Raw genomic sequence first — 6773 nt, 5'->3', positions numbered from 1 at the left:
TGGACAGTAAAGGAATGAAGGGTTATGGTCTGAGTGCAGGTAGATGGGACTAGGTGAGAGTAAGTGTTCGGCATGGACTAGACGGGCCGAGATGGCCTGTTTCTGTGCTATAATTGTTATATGTTATATGGTTATATAGTCTCATCTAACTTAATTCTGCCATGGAATAATGTACACCAAATGGCAAAGAGCCTTTCTCAGGCTGGCCCTCTGTAAATTCCTTGGATGATCTTGTCAACTCCTAAGGTATTTTTGCCTCGTCTCCAACAGCTTTGTTTTCTCCACACACCAATGCATTGATTGCTGCTACTGGAGTGGTGTTGTGCTATGCAGTATTTGGACCCGATACTTCTGTCCCATCGTCAGGGATTGCGGTTGATTCTCACTCACTGTGGTCATCTGGTCCGCAGGTCTGTCTGTCTCTGAAGCGAATCATCAGGTACACAAGCCAAGATGAGAAAATCATTCCTGTTGTTTTGTGAAACTCAGTAGTGATACCGTTGTGTCTGAGTGCAGAATCTTCAGCTGTTGCTGCTATTTATTAGTTGGGGAACAATTCCATTGTGATGAAGGTTCACAGCGACAATGGTCACCGTGGTGAAAACCCCAAAACGAAAGCAGTTCAACAACTGCCATCCTTACAATAGCCATTGATCACAATGAGCATATGATGCAAAACAATAAAGCCTGTACTCAAAATAATAGAATGGTATATTAAAGTTATATGGAACACCAGGTGTTTCAAAAGCAAACAAAAATAAAGATGAAGAAAATCTGAAATAAACACTGAATGTTGGGACTGCTGCCGTTTTCAAGTGTTCTTTTATTTCATATTTGCAGCAACTGCAATTTTTGGCTACTGACTTCTTGTGAAAGGGCTTTTATTTGCTATGGTGTGGGGTCACTATTTACTTACAGGCAGCTTTGCTATCTCCTTCGCTGATCAGCCATTTTGGTCTGTCCCTACACAGATGTTGCTCCACAACTCACACATTTCCGATTATAACATTCCAATGGTTATCATTTCAGGGTTCAGTGATCTCCCATCACATTCTTTATAGTCTTCCACTGACTATAAAAAAGTGTGGCTGTCATCACAGGGCTCTCACTTAACTTTTTTTCTCTGTTTCCAGCCGGGCAACCTAGGCAGCTTTTTTAGCGTGGGAGGAGGGGAAAGAAGGGGAGAGTAGGACAGAGAAAGGGAAGAGAAGGGTGAGAAAGAGTGGAGACAGTTTTAAGAAGTTTAATAAAGTTAGCAGGCATTTTACCTTCCGGTGGATCTTCTAGGTCCTGAAAACCAAAGTTCCTATATGATCTTTGCTGAAAACTCCAATGAGCCAATCAAAATGGCCGATCAGCAAGGTTGCCTGTAAGTAAATAGTGACCCCACTCCACTGGCTTCGACCAAATGGGAACCTATTTTTAGTCGAGGCTGTTTTTGGTTTTTTTGAAATAATCGCAGGATCATAGAAGAAGCCTCGACTACGCAGAAACCACTTTCCACCATTAGGGAGAGTGATCGGAACCTCCGGGTGTGTGTGTGTGACATCGGTAGCAAAGACCCTGTAGGATCTTTGATCAGTAGATGCAGCTCACGCTTCGGTCGAGGCTTTCCAGGCAAGTGACCAAAACCCCTGGTGACTCATGGAGAGTGGCCGGAACCACAGGGAACCTCACGGAAACCTTGGGTGGGGCGCAAGGTCACCAGTGGTGTCCGTCCAGGTTCCCTAAGTGGGACAGGGGCTTTAAAAGTGCCAGAGACCAGGAATTGTACCTGAATATGGGTGCTATATGTATGCAGTTTGCTCCTTTTTCCCTTTGATCGCATGGGTTTTCTCTGGGTGAACCTTTTTCAGACCCAACCCAAAACATAATATTTTCCTTTTGTCCCGAGATTCTGTCTGACCTGTTGAGTTACTCCAGCTTTTTGTGTCTATCTTCATTTTAAAGAGAAGCAGCTGCAGCAGCCGCCTTTGCATAGCTCCCGGAAGGGCCCGCTCCCAAAGAACACTGACCCTGCATGGTATCAGGTGCTATCATTTAAACATAGCACTTAAAAACACTGGCACAGACAGTCCAAATGGCACGAAGCCAAGTCCACACATAAAAACAAATGGACCAGTTCGAGGGAGGGAGGCAAGTGGTGTGTTGGACGATGATAATGGCGGCTTCCCCGAAAAACTGCGTAACCACCTCTTTGCCGGACTGTCTCGGGCTCTCCTGTATTCCTTGGCGAGCTGCTGACCTTCACACGCAAACCCAGCTGGTCTTTGCTGTTCTTGCAGCAACAAAAGGGATTTGCCTGCTGTCGTTGTTGGAGGCTTATCTCCCTCGGTCTTGCTGAGAGAAAGGAGGCTTCAGCGTCAGTTACAGGCTCCAGGGCCGCAGAAGAAGGTTGAGTCGGTGCAGGTGCAGAAAACCTCCCGCACCGCACAAAAGCCAGACCGGGCCAGATAGCACCGATGAGGCAGTAATGGGGGTTGTTCCGGACGCAGTTGAAAACTCCCAGAAAGATTTTCCTCCCCGATCCTGGTGTGCAATCGTTTCCTGGCAGGTTGCCAGCCACCGTAGTGGGAGCTCGGCAGTTAGTTGATAAAACTGCTCATTGTCCCAACACAAGCAGAAACTTAAAATAAAGCTCTGCTGCGTCACAGCGATACTCCAAGATGTTTAAAAGTACCAGCGCCGCCTCTGAATTCCAGAAAGATGTTTAAATTCACTTGTTCTTGTGTTAGGACGGGAGCTCCGCTACACTACACCTCCTCACGTAACCAGCTTTTATATAATAAAAAATGTATTCAATTATTAAAAATAATATTCACAATACAATAAAACAAGCCAGAACCCACCACCATAATACAAGACAAACAAATATCCTTAATAAACTACAATACATTTATGTTAAATCCGTATTGAGGATGCATTCAACCCCCTGCAGCACCCTGTGGTCTTGGAACTACCCCAGGGTGCCCATGGACAGGGCGTATTCCCTTTCTAATCCCACCCGGGCACGGACATAACCCCGGAAAAGGGGGTGGCAGCCAGTTTGGGCAGAGCCTTCCACCGCCTGGTGCAGTGATTCACGGATGGCCAGCTTGGCCAGGCCCAACCAGGACATCTTCAGCCATACCCTCTCCCCTATGCACAGGGTGTCCAAAGATGAGGATGGCGGGTGGAAAATGCAGCCAGAAGGCATGGAGCAGCCCCTTTAGGTATTCAAACAGTGGCTGCAGCCTCACGCACTCCATGTACACGTGGTACATAGACTCTTCCAGCCCGCAAATGGCAGGCGGCTGGCGAGTTTGTGAACCGCGAGAGAAACAGGGTGCAGGGAATTCCTCGGTGCAATACCCTTCACCCCAGGTCCCCAATGTAGAGGGGGAGAATCCCTGCTTAGAGGGACCCCCACCGGGGCCCCTCCTCGCGACCGGAAGGCAACACCGACCGCCACTTGGTGTCGGGACGGTGGACCAGGGTGAGGAAGTGCAGGGTGTGGAGGAGGAGCCCGTACAGGACACGCCTCTCTGCGTCTTGGTGGGAGACGAAGGGTGTCGAGGAAAAGTGGCTCAAGTTGTGTGGGACCGGCTCCCGGGTTGGATTACGGCGCCTGGGTCCGATGAATACGTTCGGCTGAGCGGGGGTTTACAAAACAAGTGGTGCTCACAGACTCTGGGGTTGCCTTAGCAACTTTCTTCTGTGGTCTCCATCCTCCCGCCCGATCCCCTCCGCCCTCGGTTGGATTATGGGGCTTGCAGACTCCCTAATGGGAGGTGACGGGATGGGTGGATCATTCGTGTCCCTGGGGGTTTTGTTCTCCAGGTGCTTCACCTTCTTTGCCATCTTGTCCCCCTTTTGAACCTCCTCACCCATGATCTGCGCAACCCCAGGTTTCACTGACTCAACTACAGGGGGGGTGGGAGTGGGGGGGAGGAGGGGGTTAGTGGCACCGGAAGCGGAGCCTCCCGCCCGGGATTTGGGGTAGTTCCTTGGAATATGCCCCACTTCCTTACAGGCATGGCACCTTGGGCGCTCCGACGTCCAGTAGATGGTGAAGTCACGCCCATCCTGCTAGACACAGTAACGCCCGTCAACTTCCTCCTCCCAGTCCATCGTCAGCTGGTGCCGGAGGGAAAGAACGTGCCGCAGCACCTTCCTGCTGAACCCCTGAGATATCGGAGTGATGTCCGTGAGTACCTTCCGCAGGGTGTGAAGGTGGGGAAGGAGGGCCTTGTTTGTGATGCAGGGTGGGACATTAGAAAGGACCACCCGCTGTGCGATGAACCGTACGGGCTCGACCTGCAAAAATACTCCCCGTACTGTGACCCCTTTACTCACAGCCACGTTCAACGGACTCAAAGAAGAACACGAGCTTCCCGAAGATTTTACCCACGTACAGGACGCCTGCGGGCTTGGTCACCACAGCCACGGCAGCCGAGCAGTCCTCCAGGTTGATCTGGGGGGGGGGGGGGGGGGGGGGGGGGGGGGGGGGGGCAAGTAATATCTTAACCCATGCTCAAAAGGCAGGTTCTTCATGGGGAACTGGGCCCCAAGAGGAGTAGCCGAAGCAGCTGCCTGAGCATAGCACCTGGAAGGCCCTGGCTCCCCAGAACACTGACCTGGCATGGTCTCAGTCACTACAATTAAACAAACTCAAAAACGCAAACATAACTGACAGTCAAAAAACAGCTACTGACAGTGAAAAGTGGCACGAAGCCGGTGTCCAAACACAAATATGGAAGTGTTTGAGGGAGGCAGCAAGTGATAATGGAGGCTCCCCCACAAAACTGCTGCGTCACCACCTCTTCGCCCGGCTATCTTGGTTCTCCTGCGATCCCTGGCGAGCTGCTGACCTTCACAGACAATCCCAGCTGTTCCTCTCTGCTTCTCCAGCAACGAAAGGGGCTTGTTTAAGAAGGAACTCCAGATGCTGGAACATCGAATGTAGACAAATGTGCTGGAGAAACTCGGCAGGTGCAGCAGCATCTATGGAGCAAAGGAAATAGGCAACATTTCGGGCCGAAACCCTTCTTCAGACTGATGTAGGGTTGGGGGGGGGGGGGGGGGGGGTGGCGGGGGGGAGAGAAAGGAAGAGGAGGAGCCCGAGGGCTGAGGGAGAGCTGAGCAGGGGAAGAGACAGCAAGGGCTACCGGAAATTGGAGGTCAATGTTTATGCTGCTAGGGTGCAAACTGCCCAAGCGGAATATGAAGTGCAGCTCCTCCAATTTCCGGTGGTGCTCACTCTGGCCATGGAGGAGGCACAGGACAGAGCGGTAAGTGTGGGAATGGGAAGAGGAATTAAATTATTTGGCAACCGTGTGATCATCGTAACTTTTTGCATACCTTTCATTCATTTGTTCTCTATCACCGTCTATATCTTTTGTTTCCCTTTCCCTTGACTCTCAGTCTGAAGAAGGTTCTTGATCCAAAATGTCACCCATTCCTTTTCTCCAGAGATGCTGTCTGACCCGCTGAGTTACTGCAGCTTTTTGTGCCTATTGGTTTAAACCAGCATCTGCGATTCTTTCCAATTGATATTTCGGCGGTGGCCAAAATATCAATTGGCAATGAATTCCACAGATTTACCACCATCTGATTAAAGAAGTTCCTCCTCATCTTCATAGGTACGTCCTTTTTTTTTCTGAGGCTCTGACCTCTGGTCCTATACTCACCCACTAGTGGAAACATCCTCTCCACATCCATTCAACCGAGGTCTTTCATTATTTGGTAAGTTTCAATAAGGTCTCTCACCCTTCTAAACTTCAGCTAGCAGAGGCCCAACCACTTCATCATATGTTCACCCAGTCATCCCGAGTTCATTCTCAGAAACCTCCTCTGGACCCTCACCAACGGCAGCACATCCTTCCTCAGATATAGGGTGGCATGGTGGCTCAGAGGTAGGGTTGTTGCCTTACAATGCCAGAAAACCGGGTTCAATCCCGTCTACGGCTGCTGTCTACAAGTTTTGTGCGTTCTCCCCATGACATGCGTGGGTTTTCTCCGAGATCTTTGGTTTCCTCCCATACATCAAAGACATGCAGGTCTGTGGGTTAATAGGCTTTGGTAAAAATTGTAAATTGTTCCTAGTGTGCGTTGGATAAAACTAGTTATGGGTGATTGTTGGTCGGCGCGGACATGGTGGGCCGAAGGGACTGTTTCCGTGCTATATCTCTAATAATAATAATAATAATAATAATATATTTTATTGTCATTGCACATAGGTGCAACGAGATTTTGTAAGCAGCTTCCATCCAATGTCATAACTTAAACAACTACAGGTGCACAACCTTTTATCCGGAGTTCCGGAAATCGAAAAACTCCGAAAACCGGCCATTTTTTCCAGGATGTCGTCTGCACACCAAAGCTCGCGTTTGGCGCCAAACTTGACCCGAAACGACCCATGGTCAACCCAGGTCTGTACTACTGTAGCAGCTGCCTCCTCCCCGGAGACCGGGGAGACACTTAAACATCTGTAATTCATTGCTTAAATGTTAGTCAGTTAGTTTGGAGGGCTTTTATGTGAAGGAGGAGGGGAGGGGTAACCCTTAATTCTTAGTCCCCTACCTGGTCGGAGAGGTGGGGAGCGGTCAATGCCTTACCGGGTCGCCGTACAATAAACTCCGCAGCGCTGTGGCCGCCAACTCCCAGCTGGGGCTGCGGGTGTCCGGCCGCGGGCTGCGCCGGTTGTAGCTCCGACCCCGGCAACTCTACCCCTGGCTGCGAGGTGCTCCAAATCCACCGCCGCCCGTGGCCGGACGCCCGCAGCCCCAGCTCCG

Source organism: Leucoraja erinacea, chromosome 31 (genome assembly GCF_028641065.1).
Source record: "Leucoraja erinacea ecotype New England chromosome 31, Leri_hhj_1, whole genome shotgun sequence".
Taxonomy (NCBI): Eukaryota; Metazoa; Chordata; class Chondrichthyes; order Rajiformes; family Rajidae; genus Leucoraja; species Leucoraja erinaceus.
Note: the sequence above shows the minus strand (reverse complement) of the source record.